The 19,857-nt window shown below is 39.6% G+C and overlaps 1 pseudogene; it reads left to right on the top strand.

Annotated features, from left to right (window-relative positions):
- The first annotated feature begins 413 nt into the window (after positions 1-413).
- Positions 414-2,527, top strand: LOC149157204 (phenylalanine aminomutase (L-beta-phenylalanine forming) pseudogene; annotated as a pseudogene).
- The last annotated feature ends 17,330 nt before the right edge of the window (positions 2,528-19,857 follow it).

The raw sequence follows: 19,857 nt of genomic DNA, 5'->3' as shown, positions 1-19,857 counted from the left end.
GTGAAAAAATACCTAGAGATAGAAACATTTCTTCAAGTTTCACATTCAATAAAAATTTGCATAATAAAAAATGTAGATTTAAAAACTGAGTAACTCTAAATTTAAATAAATTTATATTGATTTATTAAAATGATTATATTAATAAATGTAAATATAGTTGATATAAGTCGAAAATGAAAACGTAATACTAATATTAAAAATAATAATAATATTTTGAATAATAAAATTAATTCGATTTGCCAACCATGGCTGGGTTCCCTAATCCATGGGATACAATTTGAATTTTGTGTATCTTGGTGCAATTAACAGCACCATGATGGTTATAAAGCCATGGTGTTGTCTGTGAGAATTCCATGGTATGCTTTCAGGATTCTGAATTTTGCATCAGTCTGTAATCTTTGAGCTAGTCTGCAATGGAGTACTTCCAATTAAATAGTAACAATTGTATAACTGCCCGTTCTCGTTCTTGTCACGTGGAGGACATCATCCTTCTTATCAAGACGTTCAACGAAACCAACTGCATCAATGTCGATGGCTCCCGCATCAGCGTTGCCCATGTCACAGCCCTGGGCCGGAGGCCCCAAGTGAAAGTGACACTAGATAATCATGCCGGGAATTGCAGAGAACGGGCTGAGAGGTGTTCGTTGTGGGTGCAAGAGAAAGCGAAAGGAGGAGCTGATATCTATGGCGTGACCACTGGATTCGGCGCCTGTTCAAGCAAGAGGACCAACCAACTGAGCGAGTTGCAAGAAGCCCTAATTCGATGTCTGCTAGCTGGAGTATTCACCGGCCCTTCTTCGTCACCGGGGGAGCTCTCCCCCATAACCACTCCATGTGCCATGTTTCTGAGAATGAGTAGCTTCATCTATGGCTGCTCTGGTATTCGATGGGCGATCATGGAAGCGCTACAGCAACTTATCAATTCTCATATCACGCCCAAATGCCCCTTGCGAGGCTCTGTAAGCGCTTCAGGTGACCTAATTCCCTTGGCCTACATAGCAGGTCTGCTAATTGGGAATCCCCAAGTCAGGGCTCGAATTGGGGCTCATGGTGAAGAACAAGAAGTGCCTGCACCAGAGGGCTCTGGTGAAAGCAGGTCTGCAGCCCTTCAAGCTCCAGGCCAAAGAGGGCTTGGCTCTGGTCAATGGCACTTCGTTTGCCACTGCCCTTGCTGCCACCGTCATGTATGATGCCAATGTTCTGCTCTTGCTCGTGGAAATGCTCTGTGGAATGTTCTGCGAAGTCATCTTCGGGCGGGAAGAATTCGCACATTCGCTGATCCACGAGATGAAGCCGCACCCCGGCCAGAGAGAGTCTGCGGCACTTCTTGAATGGCTTCTCAAAGACAGCCCCTTCCAGGAGCTTTCAAGAGAGTATTACAGCATCAATTCTCTGAAAAAGCCCAGACAGGACCGCTATGCTCTGCGTTCGAGACCCCAGTGGCTGGCCCCTCTGGTGCAGACCATAAGAGAAGCCACGGCCACAATTGAGACAGAGATCAACTCTGCCAACGACAATCCCATCATCGACCCTGTCAACGGCAAGGCCCTCCATAGCGCCAATTTCCAGGGCAGCGCAGTGGGATTCTACATGGATTATGTTCGTGTAGCTCTGGCTGGACTGGGGAAACTCATCTTTGCACAGTTCACAGAGCTCATGATCGAATTCTACAGCAATGGGCTCCCGGGCAACCTTTCCCTAGGTCCCGACTTGAGCTTGGACTATGGCTTCAAGGGAATCGACATAGCCATGGCTGCTTACAGTTCGGAGCTTCAATTCCTGGCTAACCCAGTCACTACCCACGTTCACAGCGCCGAGCAGCACAACCAGGACATCAATTCTCTGGTCCTCTTATATGCCAGGAAGACTGAAGAAGCTCTGGATATCTTAAAACTTATGTTGGCATCGCACTTATACGCTCTCTGCCAGGCAATAGATTTGCGACAACTGGAACAAATTCTTCTAAATATTGTGTTAGGAATCATCTCAAGCGTTTCAGACGAATGCCATCTCCCGGAATCCATTAAAGAACAGCTTATTAGCATTGCCAGGGGTATTCCAGTGTACACATTTAGAATCCCCCTGCAACCCTTCCCTCCCACTTGTCTCTGCCCTCAAACAAACAATTCTTGACACCATTGTTACATTCCACGATATTAAAATTGTAGAGCAGATAACAGAGTTCGAATCCCACCTCAAGCAGCGCCTTGAAGAGGAGATAACAGTAATCGTGCTTTCATCCGAGGAGCGCACCAACAGTCACATGCTGGAAGGCTCCTGTTGCAGAACGTTAATCCATGGCTCTAAATTCTTTCCTCTGTATGCATTTATCCGGGAGGAACTCAACGCGATAATGATAATTCCGAGGACAGACCACACGCCCCAAGAGGGCACCCAGAAGGTATTTGATGCAATTGTTGATGGCCGAATCACTGCATCGCACGAAATACCGTCTCAGTCCCTCGCGCATGTCGAGGTTTCTGCCAGTCGAACGATCAATCATTGCCGCAATTCCACGACTCTTTAAAAATGTGAACCTGAGAAACAGGAAACTTGTACACTTGACGCAGGATATGCAAAACTAACCTGTGTCGCTTCAGACCTCAGGGCAAGTGACTCTTCTGTGTCGCTTCAGACTTCAGGGCGAGCGACTCTTCACTGACCAGAACGTTTTTCACCGATGATCTAATGGCTAGAGATGATTTAATCGTCTAACAATTCATTTAACGGCCCACGTTGAGACACGGTGGCATGGAGGGGTCTAACAATTCATTTAACGGCCCACGTTGAGACACGGTGGCATGGAGGGGAGTTCGTCTGAGAGGGAACGCCTTACGGCGTAAAAATTGAAATACATAAACATAAAATTACTCTTAAAAAACCTTTTCTAATATAATAATTTTAAAAGAATATATTAAAATAGAGTAGTAAGGAAGGTATCATTGAGGGGAGTGTTGTTTTTCTCCTCCTTGCATGATCTGAGGAGGATGACAAGTGGAAAAGTGGTTCTCTGCATAAATATAATTGTAAGGAGGTTCTTCCAATTTTGACTGTAGTTGTCTAAGTAAATTTAATAGATGTAAAATTAAACTATTAATAACAAAAATATTGTGTAAGTAAATAGACATTAAATGTGAATGTAAGATAATATAATCATTTTTGAGAAGCCATTAAACAAAATATAACTTTTTTTAATAAATTAAAATAATTCATAAAATTAGGAAAAAATGACCTGAATTTTTTTTTATTTTTTACTTTCAAAAAAAATTTACAATATAAAAAATAGTTTAAAATAGTCTCTAAAATGTGGTTTAACATTTAGGTGAGGAAATTTAGTCCCCACAGATTTTGTAATCCAACTATGAACAAAATTATGTATACCTGAAAATTGTTCCAGGCACAATTTCTACAATTGAAATAAAAAAACGTGATACTTCAGATAAGATAAACGGATGGAGGGCTATGGACAGCGTTATCAGGTTTTCTAACGTGATACTTCAAATAAGATAAACGGATGGAGGGCTATGGACAGCGTTATCAGGTTTTGATAAGAATATCAGGGTGAGAGAATTGGGCTAACGATGGATGTAACAAAATTTATAATAGGTGAAATATATTTTACAGGGGAAAAACAAATTTTATCTGGGCGGAAGCAATAAGCGCTAAATAATTGAAACAACAAAAGTCTTATTAAACCGAAATGCCATGGAACAGGGACAACCTCTCTACAGAGTGAGGAACGAATTAACATGACCCGACCTACCCCGTCGTTCACTTCTTCTCAAACTCATTAATTAGTGTTGATTATTTCGAGAATTAGACGTCCCTGTTAAAATAAAATTATTCTTAAAAAAATTCATAGACACTTCAATATGACAGCTATATTAAAACTCAGTTATCTTTTTTATCTTTAAATTTTAAATCTAGGCAACCAATGAGTAATACGAATCACTCTAACACTGAATGGGAAATGGTACACACCTGGAAAATGTTGAACCTAATCTCTTCCTTTGCATTATCTCCATACAAGGGTTTATGTTGTTTTTAATGGAAGAGATGAATGCCGGAGTCGAATCTCCTTATGAAACAGTAATTAGACCAAATCTAATTGCTTATGTGGAATTTTTCTTCGATATATTGTTGTCTGTCCCTATAATAAATGCCATAAACAAATTCCTCAAACTCTAAAATCTCGCTGGCATAAAACTGAATCAGATTTCATGGCACACTTCTCAATTCTCGTAGAATCCGCTCTCATAATAATTATCATTCAAGCAACTGACTTTTTTTTCTTTAACCTAAGAAATCATCATGTTTGGAGCAACTATCAATGCTACTCATTATTGGACCACAAAATCTATGGGACCAAAACTCCTCCTCTAAGCACATTTTCTCAACTTCTGATCTACCTAGTTGACACTACTACAGCAAGGACACTTCAAGAGATTTTTTTAGACAAAAAAAATCTTTTATTTTAAAAAATCACTTTCTGTTTTACTTTTTAATATCAATTGAATTATCTTAAATATAAAACTTGACACAAAACAGTTTGAGACAAAAATATGTTAAGACAATTTTATATTTAAGGCAAAAAAATTAAGACAACTTTAAATTTAAAACAAAAACAGTTTGAAACAAAAATATTTTAAGAAAAAACATGACAAAAATGGTTTAAGATAAAAATATTTTAAGACAGACAAAAACAATTTGAGACAGAACTATTTTAAGACAAAACTTTATATTTAAGACAAAATCAGTTGAAAGCAAATTTAGTTTAAGTCAAATTTATTTTAAGACAAAATTTTATATCTAGAACAAAAATAGTTTGAGACAAATTTTACAATTAAGACAATAACCACTTAAAATGAAATTCATTTAAGACAATTAACAATTAAGACAAAATATATCAAGTTAAGAAGATATTCTCGAACAAGTTCATCTTCTCCTTATACCGATGCTGTTATTTTACTTACCATTCACATTATGTTATATAAAAACAAAGATGTGTCATACTCTTGGTTTTGCGGAGTAGCCAACTCTAAAAAACTTTGACAACTTTTCCCAACAAAATCTTTTGCACATCGATTCTTATTCTCTCCCTTCCATCTCTACTTATACATTTAGAGACAATTTGTGTATAGTTGCATTCAATGATAATATAAATATTCGAACAAACTACCTATCTAACTTACAAATAATATTAAGTCAATTCTTAATTACTTCAAAATTATTCTAACAAGCTGCAAGATTGCAATGCAAGGTAAATACAATGTAGAGGTTTAGTAATTACCCAATTTGATGAAAAGCTTAATCAGGTCGCCTGATGGAAGCTGTGAGGTCGATCATTGTCTGAAAACATTGACGGAAGAATACGGGAGGCTAACATTGATGGTTAGCTATTCGAAAACGGGAGGCTCTGCACATTTCAGTAATGTGAAAGGAGGAGACTGAAAAAAAAAATCTAAATAAAGAACCGATGGTGGAACACAATCGCTCACGCATTCAAACAACTTTCAAATTTCTTTATTCACGAAGCCACTCTGCTTTATATCGAACGCAGCCTTTTTGCTTTATATTGAACGGTTATACGCTTTTTTCAACGGCATAATATCTAAATGAACGGCTAATTTTCAAATTTTACCTGCCAACTCACAGGACCGCTATGCTCTGCGTTCGAGACCCGAGTGGCTGGCCCCTCTGGTGCAGACCATAAGAGAAGCCACGGCCACAATTGAGACAGAGATCAACTCTGCCAACGACAATCCCATCATCGACCCTGTCAACGGCAAGGCCCTCCATAGCGCCAATTTCCAGGGCAGCGCAGTGGGATTCTACATGGATTATGTTCGTGTAGCTCTGGCTGGACTGGGGAAACTCATCTTTGCACAGTTCACAGAGCTCATGATCGAATTCTACAGCAATGGGCTCCCGGGCAACCTTTCCCTGGGTCCCGACTTGAGCTTGGACTATGGCTTCAAGGGAATCGACATAGCCATGGCTGCTTACAGTTCGGAGCTTCAATTCCTGGCTAACCCAGTCACTACCCACGTTCACAGCGCCGAGCCAGGGGTATTCCAGTGTACACATTTAGAATCCCCCTGCAACCCTTCCCTCCCACTTGTCTCTGCCCTCAAACAAACAATTCTTGACACCATTTATATTGAACGGTTATACGCTTTTTTCAACGGCATAATATCTAAATGAACGGCTAATTTTCAAATTTTACCTGCCAACTCACAGGACCGCTATGCTCTGCGTTCGAGACCCCAGTGGCTGGCCCCTCTGGTGCAGACCATAAGAGAAGCCACGGCCACAATTGAGACAGAGATCAACTCTGCCAACGACAATCCCATCATCGACCCTGTCAACGGCAAGGCCCTCCATAGCGCCAATTTCCAGGGCAGCGCAGTGGGATTCTACATGGATTATGTTCGTGTAGCTCTGGCTGGACTGGGGAAACTCATCTTTGCACAGTTCACAGAGCTCATGATCGAATTCTACAGCAATGGGCTCCCGGGCAACCTTTCCCTGGGTCCCGACTTGAGCTTGGACTATGGCTTCAAGGGAATCGACATAGCCATGGCTGCTTACAGTTCGGAGCTTCAATTCCTGGCTAACCCAGTCACTACCCACGTTCACAGCGCCGAGCCAGGGGTATTCTAGTGTACACATTTAGAATCCCCCTGCAACCCTTCCCTCCCACTTGTCTCTGCCCTCAAACAAACAATTCTTGACACCATTGTTACATTCCACGATATTAAAATTGTAGAGCAGATAACAGAGTTCGAATCCCACCTCAAGCAGCGCCTTGAAGAGGAGATAACAACAATCGTGCTTTCATCCGAGGAGCGCACCAACAGTCACATGCTGGAAGGCTCCTGTTGCAGAACGTTAATCCATGGCTCTAAATTCTTTCCTCTGTATGCATTTATCCGGGAGGAACTCAACGCGATAATGATAATTCCGAGGACAGACCACACGCCCCAAGAGGGCACCCAGAAGGTATTTGATGCAATTGTTGATGGCCAAATCACTGCATCGCACGAAATACCGTCTCAGTCCCTCGCGCATGCCGAGGTTTCTGCCAGTCGAACGATCAATCATTGCCGCAATTCCACGACTCTTTAAAAATGTGAACCTGAGAAACAGGAAACTTGTACACTTGACGCAGGATATGCAAAACTAACCTGTGTCGCTTCAGACCTCAGGGCGAGCGACTCTTCTGTTTCGCTTCAGATCTCAGGGCGAGCGACTCTTCACTGACCAGAACGTTGAGAAACAGGAAACTTGTACACTTGACGCAGGATATGCAAAACTAACCTGTGTCGCTTCAGACCTCAGGGCGAGCGACTCTTCTGTTTCGCTTCAGATCTCAGGGCGAGCGACTCTTCACTGACCAGAACGTTTTTCACCGATGATCTAATGGCTGGAGATGATTTAATCGTCTAACAATCCATTTAACGGCTCACGTTGAGACACGGTGGCATGGAGGGGAATTCGTCTCAGAGGGAACGAGACACGGTGGCATGGAGGGGAATTCGTCTCAGAGGGAACGCCTTACGGCGTAAAAATATATAGATATAACACATCTGAAGATTGTTAAATAACATTTGTGAAGTATTCCTCCTTGACATTATTACTCATGGAAATTGAATTATGTGTTGAGCAGTGAATAGTGAGTCTTCCGCCTTATTACTCATGGAAATTGTCAGACATTATGTGTTGAGCATTGAGTGCATAAATGCAATGGGATAAATAGCAGTGAGATAACATATAGCAGTTTCATAAATTCAGTGGGCATATAGTGCTTTCAATATATTATTTTCAACGGAAATATACATGATGTGCATTAATCTATGATCATATATGGTGTGTACTGACATTCAAATTAAAGAGATATATATGTGTTACTGCATCCTACACTAATGGTGTTGTGTTATCCTCGGGTGCTACTTATTTTTTGGTGTGTATATTTCACTTGGTTCTGCAATATATGGTTCTACCTAATATCGACATACATTAATATGGCATTTTATATATTGAAAATGTATAGTACCTTGGTGGATTAATATAAGATAGTCTGGTTGTTTGGTGTTGTGAGGGTGGACAACAATATTCCAATAAAAATGGCAACAATGTGAAAATAAGCAATACTTAAATAAGTAAAAGTAAGTTGCATTTTAACTAATTTGAGCAATGTGTAGCTTCAAACTCTTGTGATGGCATATCAATTATAAAATATGAGTTGATAGAGATATTGAAAGACAATGAATCAAAACATTGGCATATGAGTTATTATAAGGTTGTAAATATTGCATGGCATGTCTCTTAATGTTATTGGTGACCGAAATAAATATATACCATTTTAGATCTATTTTAAATAGATTTAACATGAGCTTAAAGAGATCTAATTTATTGGAGTCCAAAATAAATATATACCATTTTAGATCTATTTTTAAATAGATTTAACATGAGCTTAAAGAGATCTAATTTATTGGAGTGTAGATTTTTTTTGTGAATCTACATTATTTTTTATTTTGAAAATTTTGAAATTTTTTATTTGGGGGACATTATTTACATATTTTGTAAATTTATTTAATTTTTAATTTTTATGTTTAAAATTTTTTAAAATTTCTATTTGGGCCCACATGAGCAAAATTTCAACTTTGATGATTCATAGAAAGAGTTACACATCATAGTGGACTGTAGAATGAGCTTCTCAGTTAAATGAGCCTTTCAATTCAATTACAAACTTATATTAGGCATATAAATAGCATTTTTAATATAATGAATGCATTGTAAATATATATAATTGCATTGATGAATGCAAATCTAGGCCCAAATACACATTTAAAAATCTTCAGTTGAACCGTTTGTAAAATGACAAGTACTTTGGGCAATGGTCATTATTTATCGTTGCTGCATGATGTTCCCGTTCAATTACAAGATGGCATGGTTTGATAAACAAATCTCAGAGTAGTTATATTTGCAGTGAGCTTGCCTTCCATCTCTTTCATGTGAGGTTTACTAGTGCAACTACTTTTATTTTCCATTGTTCCATTGCGTCCTTTGTTTCCAACGAAGTTCCTCACAGTAACGACTTGTAGTATTTCATATCTCATAAAGATGTAGTGCTACTACTGTGTCCTCATTTCCAACAAAATTCCTCACAATAACCACTTCTAGTAAAATTTGCAAGTGTTTATATTATTACTGGTCGATATATGGAAGTGCCAGCGTTATGGGATATTGTTGGTCGTTATGTGGCGGTGGTAGCACTAAATGCAGTGACATTATTGAACCGGAGATATATATAATATGCAGTGGTAATGAATTAGATTTATGCATAGATAATTGGAGCAACGTTATTATGGCATTTTTGGAGAGCTTTCAGCGTTAATATTATTGTTTTAATGCCACCACCCACTTAGTGTAAAAGATTATATGTACTAGGTCCTGATTGAACCTAGTGTGTGTGTGTATGAGTGTTTGTACACTCTCCACCTATCTCACCTAGAGAGCCAATTTAATATTTAGTTAATATATATATTCACTTTTTATCGTGGTATAAGAGCTACACGATGGAGGAACCTGTATGTTAAGTGGAGGATTTGAAAGGTGTGACTAAGGCGAACTCGTCGCGTGGTTTGGAGGCCAATCGTGCCGATCCACTATAAATCTTTCGCACATTTCATTTTATCGATAGCTGGTGTATAGCCGCGAAGAACTCCTCGAATCCGCGATGGTACATCATGCCGACTCTGTGAGAAGGAAAAAAATTCAGCTTGAAAGATCTGCGTGGTGGCTGCGATATCGTGGAGGAGTCGGTGGCTACGTGGTGAACCTCGCCATGAAAGGATCTGTGTGAGGATCTACTATTGTAAGGATATGTGTGAGGAAGAGTTGATTCCCTTTGGAAAGTGTTGCTGCTTGGGTGGTGACTGTCTCCGTGATTGAGATCTCCTACACAAATGTTGGGAATAATGCTTAATTAGTTATGTAAATTGCTGAGCAGATTTTGTGTTGTCTTTAAAATTAAAGCAGCAGATTGTTAGGATGGTCTGGAAGTTGCTGGAAATTCGCTGTAATGCAAGTAGATTGATTGCAGATTGCAGAGTTGATTGACAAATATTTTAGTAATAGTTTTACTATTTAAGAATGTAGTTTATAGTTGAATTTAATATATGATATTTGCACCATTTCTTAGCTCACACAGTCACTGTGTTTTTTTAATTGTTTTATCTTTTATATGTTTTTTTCTTCATAGCACTGTTTTCTCATTTGGCTGAAAATAAGTCATTTCATATTCTACATGTGGTATCGGAGCAGGTAAAATTATTTTGGGTTAAAGCTGTATTGTTGGAATTTCGCCAAAGTTAATCATGTCGAATTCTAACCAGATGCTAGTTCCAGAATTTGATGGTAACGATTATGATTATTGGTGCATTAAGATGCTAACCTTTTTGATTGGAAAAGATTTGTGGGAGATTGTTGAATCAGGATATGAAGAGCCAGCTGATTGGAATGCTCTTACAACCAATGAAAGAACAACAAGAAAGGAAGCAAGGAAGAAGAATGCTCAAGCTTTGTTTCACATTCAGATAGCTCTTGATAAGAGCTTATTTCCAAGAATATCTAGAGCAAAAACTACCAAAGCTGCGTGGGAGACTCTACAAGAAGCTTACCAAGGTAGTGATCAAGTTAAGGTGGTCAAGCTTCAGACATTGAGGCGAGATTTCGAGAATTCGAAGATGCAAGAAGTTGAAAGTATCAGTGACTATTGTGTGAGAGTCAAAGATGTGGTCAATAAAATGGCTACACTTGGAGAAGCTGTAAGTAATGAACTTTTAATTAAAAAAGTATTGAGATCTTTAACACATAGATGGAATCATGTTGCAATAATCATGGAAGAAAGTAAGGATTTAAGAAAACTACAGTTTGATGAATTGGTTGGATCTTTGATGTCTCATGAAGAAAGATTGAAGGAAAGTTTTGAAGCTGTAGAGAAAGCTTTTTCCTATAAATTACAAATTACAAAGAATGAAGATGCAAGTAGCAACAGTACCAAAAGCCATCAAAGTCAAAGTAAATGGCAAAGCCAAAATTATTCAAGAGGTAGAGGAAGAGGTGGCTCAAGTGGAAGAGGTAGTTTCAGAGGAAGAAGTAGAGGTAGATTTGATAAGAGAAATGTTAAATGTTACCATTGTAACAGGTATGGTCACTTTGAAAGAGAATGCAGATTGAAAGAAGGTAAAAATGCTAATTATGCTCAAGAAAATGGTGAGTATCCTCCAGATCACTTATTTTTATCTTATGCCAAAGGTGAAAATACTACTAAAGATGTTTGGTACCTAGATTCTGGATGCTCTAACCATATGACAGGGAATGAGAAGTTGTTTTCAGCAAAGGATGGAAGTTTCAAATCCAAGATCCAGCTTGGTGATGATAAATCATTGGAGGTTGCTGCCAAAGGAGCTATGGAGGTCCAAACAAAAGAAGGTACAAAGAGTATTCATGACATTTATTATACTCCACAATTGAAGCATAATTTGTTGAGTGTTGGACAGCTATGTGAGAAAAATTATAAAGTAGTCTTTGAAAATAAGACATGTACTATCTATGATAAGAATAAGGGAAATAGGGTGATCACTGTTGTGCCTATGACAAGAAATAGGATGTTTCCCTTGATGTTTGATGAACATAACAGCAATCTTGCTAATATGGCTTATGAGGATTCAAGTTGGTTATGGCATCTCAGGTATGGGCATTTAAATTTTCACAGTTTGAAGTTTCTAACCTTACATGCATTAGTTTCTGGTTTGCCCAAGGTAGAAGAGCATAAGGAGGTTTGTGAAGGATGTGCTAAAGGAAAGCATGCAAGGGAAAGGTTTCCAGAGGGAAGTGCATGGAGGGCTCATTACCCACTTCAGCTTGTTCATTCAGACATATGTGGTCCTATGCAGACTAAGAGTTTGGGTAAGTCATCATATTTCATCACTTTTATTGATGATTACTCACGAAATTGTTGGGTATATTTTTTGAAGGCCAAAAGTGAAGCCCTGGATACATTCAAGAAGTTCAAAGCCCTTGTAGAAAATGAGAGAGGGTGCAAGATCAAATGTTTGCGGACTGACCGTGGGGGAGAATTCTGCTCAAAAGCTTTCCAGAGTTATTGTGATATGAATGGCTTCAGGAGGCAGCATACAGCATACACACCCCAGCAGAATGGCATAGCTGAAAGAAAAATCGTACTGTGGTTGAAATGGCAAGATGCATGCTACAAACTAAGGGATTGAGCAACACTTATTGGGGAGATGCAGTTGCTACAGCAGTATACATCCTCAACCGTAGCCCCACCAGTGCATTGAAAAATATGACTCCTTATGAAGCTTGGTATGAAAAAAAGCCTAATGTTAATCATTTCAAAGTTTTTGGTTGTTTGGCTTATGTGCATGTACCTGATCAGAATAGAAAAAAGTTAGATGCAAAGAGTGAGTTATGTATTTTTATTGGGTATAGTGAGACAAGCAAGGCTTATAAATTGTATAATCCTCTAACTAACAAGCTTATTGTCTCAAGAGATGTAATTTTTGATGAAGGGGGAGTTTATGGTCATCAAAAAGGCCATGTTGAGAAGACAAAATCTGTTTTGAATGATGATATAATTGTTGATAATGATCATGAGCAGCCAACTAATGTTTCTGTAATTAGTCGCTTAACTCCACCAAGGAGCCCTTCATCAATTTCTTCAACATCAAGTTCAAGTCCAACTTCTTCTCCAAGTTCTACAAGGAAGGTAAGAAGATTGAGTGATATTTATGAGAGGAGTGCAAATCAAGCACATGAAAAAAGCCCAATAGGTGAGATAGTCAATTTTGCTTTATTAGCTAAGGCTGAATTTGAACCAGCATGTTTTGAAGATGCATGTACTAATGAGGTTTGGATGCAAGCCATGCAAGACGAGATGGATTCCATTCAAAGGAATGACACTTGGAAGTTGACAGAGCTTCCACATGACAAGAAAAAGATTGGCACCAAATGGGTCTATAAGACTAAATTTAACAGTGATGGGAGTGTTGAAAGACACAAAGCAAGATTAGTTGCTAAAGGATTCACACAGAAGTATGGAATTGATTCTGAAGAGAACTTACCATCGCGTATTTACATAACTACGCAGATTCCTTCGTCAGCAATTTACTTTACATTACCGTCTGAGAGGAATCTGCGTGAAGAAGATCGGAAGAAGTCCGAGTGTTGCTCGTGATCGGAGAAGCCAACAGGAGAGAAGCAGCTTGAATGTAAGCGTGGCGAGTGGCGATCATTGGATTGATTGTTCCCAATCATGATAAATGGAGGTGCTCACCTTTCAGATTTGTTGGAGTGGTGGATCGTCGGTGTCAATCGACGAGGAGGTTGGAGCGCTATCTCAATTTAAATCAGTGGGGCATTCTGGTCAAGTTTCTTATGTGCGTGGTGCGGTGAAGTGGAGGTTTAGATTTCCCTATGAATCGTGGGCAAGGTATATTGACCTAAGAGGTAAGCATGGTAGGCTGCAGCGAATTTGTGACGTTGCACTCCATAGATTCATTGCATGCATTGGTAGCACTAAGCGTAAGAGAATTCTCTGTTTACAAAAGTGCATGGTAAAGAAAGCATACTTAGGTTGCATCAGTGGCACTTATTAGGAGCTGAGCCTAAATTCAAGTGGGAAGTGATTTCCCTCATAATGACATCGGCGGTTTTGTTGTCACGGTGCCATTAATGAGGTGGCACTGCTCTACATATCCAGGACATATGCAGGTTTTCCTTCGACATTGCACGTGTATTAGAATAAGGAGACTTCCAAGAGCTTTGCTTTCACTTACTCATCTTGCAGTGGTCACGGATGCATCTGCATTGTTTTGCTCGATCACTTCGATTGTACTGCCTTTGCACCGTGTGAGCTTGCTTGTGGTGTGGGAGAAGAACAAGGGAGTTATGGCTTTGATATGAGGAGGTAGGAGTTGACAAGAGGAGAGTGACAAATCTGGTTCGATTGGTGGCCCTTTGAACGCTGATTGTGGGAGAGTGGATGAACGGGGATCTTTGATGCAATAGATCGTGCCTCTTCTGATTGCTTGAAGCTGAGATTTCCCATGGTGTGGGAAATTCGGCATGGATCGCTTCAGTAGTGGATCTGCCTATGCTTTCGACTTGTGTAGCCAACCGTGAAATCATAGTAATGCATTGTGTTGTCCGGTAATTGAAGATTTTGTGATCTCCACTCGTGAACGATGCCACTGGAAGCTGTTGGGAGAAGCGGGCTCTCCGATTTCAAACTCTAGGGCATTGACATTGTATAGGGCTAGAACCATTTGAGTGTTTGTACACTCTTGAGGTATCTCACTTTGGAGAGCCAATTTAATATTTAGTTAATATATATATTCACTTTTTATCACTTATGTTATTTTACCAAAGGGTTTAGTAAAAACTTATGTTTGAATTTTTTTTTTCAAAAGGTAAATGATTTTTTTGAAAGGAAAATTTTTTTAAGAGGGTTTATTAAAAAAATAAAAGTGGCGCTCTTCAGAATTGTGGTGATTATTGCAATTTTTTTGAAAAAGGATTTTAGTGGTGAGTATTGAAATTTTTTTGAAAAAGGATTTGTGAAATCCTTTATGTAAGTACTTTTTGTAAAATAGTTGAATCGAAATTGTTGATCGCTGCAAGTGAGCGCGAAAAATGGCTAGGGTTGAAAGTCCGCAAGATTCGATCTCCATGGAGGGCGTGGAGGAGGGAGTTCAACTCCATCCTACAAGCAAGCTGTTGCAAGCCGAGGTAAGAAGCCCATGGAAGAAGTCAGAGGGATTTCGGACGAAGGAAAAGAGTGCAGGGAAGAAGGAGGGGATCAAAGATTGAAAGAATAAAAGTGCAAAAGAGCAAGAAGAAAACGATAAGGAAAAGGGAGCAAAAACTAAGGCACAGGAAGGACCCTGTAAGCCTAGAACTGAGGTTACACCCAGAGTAGTCCTGACAACAGGCACACAGGGAACACATGCGAACTTATGCTATCATTTGTAAATTCATGGGAGTATGGCCCACTAAAAAGGCTTTATAGACATGGATTAAATACCATTGGAAACCAAAAAGGAGCATTGACCTACATCTGGGGTCAAAAGGATTCTTTACTGTGGTCTTCACTAACATTGAGGATAAAGACAGAGTGTTTGAAGGAGGGCCCTACTTTTATGCAGCTGCTGGCCTCTATATGAGGCCTTGGATGATGAACTTTGTCGCGGAGCAGGAGACTTTCACATCAGTTCTGGTTTGGGTAAGACTTTACTCCCTTCCTATTGATTATTGGCAAACATAATTGTTAACAGCCATAGGTAATAAATTAGGACGTTTTGTCAAAGCTTCTGAAGCCATGAGAAGAGGAAAATATACTTCCTTTGCTCGAATCTGTGTGGAAATGGATCTATCTAGAGCTCTACCAGATGAGTTGATCCTAGAAGTTTTTGATGAAGAATGGGTGCAAACAGTAGATTATGAACATATTCCCTTTAGATGTCGTAGATTCCATGAGCATGGACACCTATTCAGAGATTGCCCTCTTAGTAAAATGGAGATTAAGAGCAAAATTTCCACAATGAAAGATACGGAAAGCTTTCAAAAAGTGAGCCACAGAGGAAAAGGGGGCAAAAGGGGACTTAAGAAACATCAAGCAGAAGAGTCTCAGGTTACGCTGAATAGGTTCCAAGTTCTCGAGGAAGAAGAAGAGATGATAAAAGCAGATCAAGGAATGGAGGGAAGTCCAGAGGACAAAGGAGACAGAGGAGAACAGAGACCAAACAAAGAACAACAATATACAGAAAGAGGCTATGATGAGCGATGCAGAACTGGATATGGACCAGGAAATGACCCAGAGCGAGATGGAAATGGAGGATCACAAACTTCAGGATATTCTGGATAGAGAGCACCTAGATTTGGAAGGATTCTTGAAACAGGGTACCATGGGAGGGTTAGACTCGCTACCTCAAGAAGAGTTCGCTAGAGTACAACAGCTGTACTTATGGAAAACCCAGACTAAAGGGGTGGAAAGGCAGAGTACCACAACAAACCAAGGTAAAGAAGGGGTGAAATCTATAAAAAATACACCAGGATTAGCACCTCAAGGCCCAGGAAAGAAAAGAGGTAGGAAAAAACAGAATGAGCTGCTGATGGAGTGTGGAAAGCTAATGATAGATTCAGGTAAGATGAAAGACCTAACTAGTTACTCTTTCACAAATCTTTAATGATGAAGTTTACTTCTTGGAATATTAGGGGTCTAGGTAGTAAAAGGAAGCAAAGATTACTTAGTAACAAGATGAAACAGGAAGCTCCAAATATTATCTTTATCTAGGAAACTAAATGTTCTATTCAGAAAATAAAAGAACTTCATAGTAAATGGCTCAATCGTTTTGAGTTTCTGGAAGTCAAGGCAGAAAACGCTGTAATGGGCATTCTTACTCTTTAGAACCCCCTAAAGATTAGTATCATTGATGCTGAGGCTTCCAGGAATTATTTATCAATGGTCATTCAACCTGTGGGGGATAGGGAGATCTATATGGTCACAAATGTGTATGGCCCTCAGAGAATGGAAGAAAAACTTAGATTTCTAGATTCTCTTATGGATCTTAGAGCGAGATATGTTGAGACACCATGGATTTTGGGGGGGGACTTTAATATGATCAAATCATTATCGGAGAAAAAAGGGGGCACCAGAACTCTATCCAAAGATGCCTTAGCTTTTCAATCTTTTATGGACACTATGAAGCTGGTTGACATGGATTCATGTAATGGTCTCTTTACTTGGAACAATAGAAGAGGAGGAGGGTCTCTTGTTGCCTCAAAGCTAGATAGATTTATCATCTCAGAGGACCTTATACTCATTGATAAAGGAATGGAAGCAAGGATTCTCCCCTTTGGAGGATCCGATCATTGGCCAATTCAACTGGAGATCAGGGGCATTGGTACTCCCAGGAATAGACCGTTTAGATTTGAGAATATCTAGCTCACCCATCCAGATTTTACCAGCAACATTTCAAGCTGGTGGTCTGAAGATTTGCATATTCAGGGTACAAGCATGTTCCTTCTTCACAAAAGACTAAAACATATCAAGCTCAGGCTAAAAGATTGGAACAAGAATGAATTTGGCAACATTTTTGAAGGAAAAAAAGCGGTTGAAAACAAACTGCAGATACTCAACCAAGCCCTTATCAAGGATGGCTTTGATAAAGATAGCAATGACAGAGCCACCAAACTTTAGCATGATTGGGAGAATTTATGTAAACAAGAGGAGATATTTTGGAGACAAAATTATAGAGTGCAATGGTTAAAAGAAGGTGAATGAAATACCAGATTTTTCCACAGGTCAACCTTGGCAAACCGAATTCATAATAGAATCTCCTCGATTAAAGATGAGGGGGGTCAACTTCTCAGCACCCACAAAGAAATAGAAGTTGTATTAGTTCATCATTTCAGTGGGATTGCAAAGGAAACCATTTCAAACAGAGAATCCTACATTAAGGATATAGCTAGACATAAACCAAGACTTGTGGCCAGAGAGGACAATTTCAACCTCAATAGGCCTATTACTGAAGAGGAGATCAATGAAGTCCTCAAAGAAATGCAGAATGGTAAAGCATCGGGTCCTGTTGGTTTTAATGTGGATTTCTTTAAAGCTTGCTGGAATATTGTTCAACAAGAGGTTTTGAATGTAGTAGAGGATTCCAAGAGGAACAAAACTATTGTGAAGGCACTCAACACCTCCTTCATTTCTTTGATCCCCAAACAAGGTAATGCTCTAACGCCTGATAAGTTTAGACCCATAGCATTATGCAATGTGGTTTACAAGATTATATCCAAGGTTATTTCCAACAGCCTCAAACCTCTTCTCCCCACTCTTGTTTCTGGGGAGCAATCTGGTTATGTAGAAGGTAGGAAAATTCTAAATAACATCGTTCAAGCACATGAGGTGGTGCACTCTCTGACTAGTAACAGGAAGGATTGAATGATCATGCAGCTGGATCTAGCTAAATCCTATGATAAGTTGAACTGGACCTATATCAAGAGGGTTCTTATTGCTTTTGGGTTTGCTCATAATTGGGGTAAGGGGGGGGGGGAAGGAAATGGGGCTTAGTTTCTTGGGAAAATATTTTCAAACCCAAAGATCAAGGGGGCTTGGGCTTCGATGATCAAGAGGTTCTAAGCAGGGCTTTAGGAGCTGAATTATGGTGGAGGTGGGTCAAAGAACCAAAGGCACAGTGGGCTAGTATCTGGACAGAAAAGTATGCCAATTCTTGGGATATCAATGATCATATAAGGATGTTTAGAACTATTAAGGCTTCATATAGCTGGAATAAGGCCTGCGAGAACAAAGATTTAGTTCAAAAACATAGCTTCTGGGAAATCATTGCAAATCCGCCTGCAGAGAGGTTTTCGGTGTATCGGGGGCCTCTCGGGTGGGAAGTGGTTTATCAGTTTGGGGAATGATCCCACTCATTATTTTACACATGGCCGAGGGGTGGTTTTGTTTTCCGCCCGTATCGCACGTTAACCAGTGGTACTATTGATCGGTGCGATATGTTCCTTAGCCGTCGGATCAAGCATGGCAGATCCACGGCTAGGTTTCATCGGGCAGGTCAGTGGGTCCAAAAGGTTAATAGGCGGGCTTCTTGGCTGCGCGATACTCGCCTCTACCGTTGGATCAAGGGGGGAGGATCAACGGTTAGGAATTCGCGCGCTCAGTGGTGTGCCCATTCTGGTAATTGGCGGGAATCTTTGCGCTGTGTGGTCCTCCTCTGTTGTTGGTTGTGGCAAGGAGTTATTATGGTGGAGATTAAAGGCTTTCTCCCCCTTTCGGGTTTGAGGGGATGATTTTATGGCCTTGATAATTTTTCCTCTTAAGGGTGGAGTAGTTTTGTGGGTAGGGGTTGGAGTTGTCACACTTAACTCGAGACCCTTGTTCTTCTAGACAGTAGTTTTGACTTTTATCCATGATTCTTTGTGGATGGTTGTATTCTATGTAAATATTTCTTTCATTTAATGACAACGAAGGCACGACTCCTGCTTTAGCAAAAAAAAGGTAAGTTTTTTTTGTAAAGAAACTTTGTATATAATTTGTTTTTCAACGTTGAGGTAAAGAGAAGCCATTGCAAGGATGTTTTTATTCCATGCAATCACTATTTATGTAACTACATTTTCTTGTTATGTTACAATGAGTTATCTCTCAACAAATGGGAAAAGCCAAGAGGTTTCTCGTGATTTCAAAAGCCAAGAAAACCAAGGAGACCTAGGATAACCTTGACAAGAGTTTCTGTGTAAGGGGTAGCATTAAAGTTGATGATAAAAGGTTGTTGAATCCCTCTGTACTCAGCCACAAGTGGACGATGATTGTGATAAATTTGTAGAAGAAGCAGAGGAGTGCATAAATGATTGTGAATCCCTGCTACAAGTGGATGACAATTTGGTGAATCGAGCAACAAATCTTGATGATGACAATTTGGTGAATCAAGCAACAAAGCTTGCTCATGAAAGTGAAGTTGCCATTGGAGCAGTCAATACTATGGTGAATCCAATAATTAATGTTGCTAATGTAAAATTTGTTGAAGAATTTTTGGCTAATAATGAATGGTTGCAGATGATGCAACAAAAACATCATATAGACATGATGTTATTCAGTGATAAAATCCCACTCGAGTGAGGAAGACGAGGTGTGTGTGTTAGTACAAAAGTGGAAGAGACAAAGATAGAGGTAGAGGTAGAGGCAAGGAAGGAAGCCCACAAAGAGAAAACAAAGACAAAGATAGAGGTAAAGGCATAGATGGAAGTGAAACA

The sequence above is a fragment of the Pinus tabuliformis genome, chromosome 5_2 (genome assembly GCF_031772625.1).
Source record: "Pinus tabuliformis cultivar Carrire ecotype Pingquan chromosome 5_2, CPIR1, whole genome shotgun sequence".
In the NCBI taxonomy this organism is placed as follows: domain Eukaryota; kingdom Viridiplantae; phylum Streptophyta; class Pinopsida; order Pinales; family Pinaceae; genus Pinus; species Pinus tabuliformis.
This window is presented reverse-complemented; position numbering and strand designations above follow the sequence as displayed.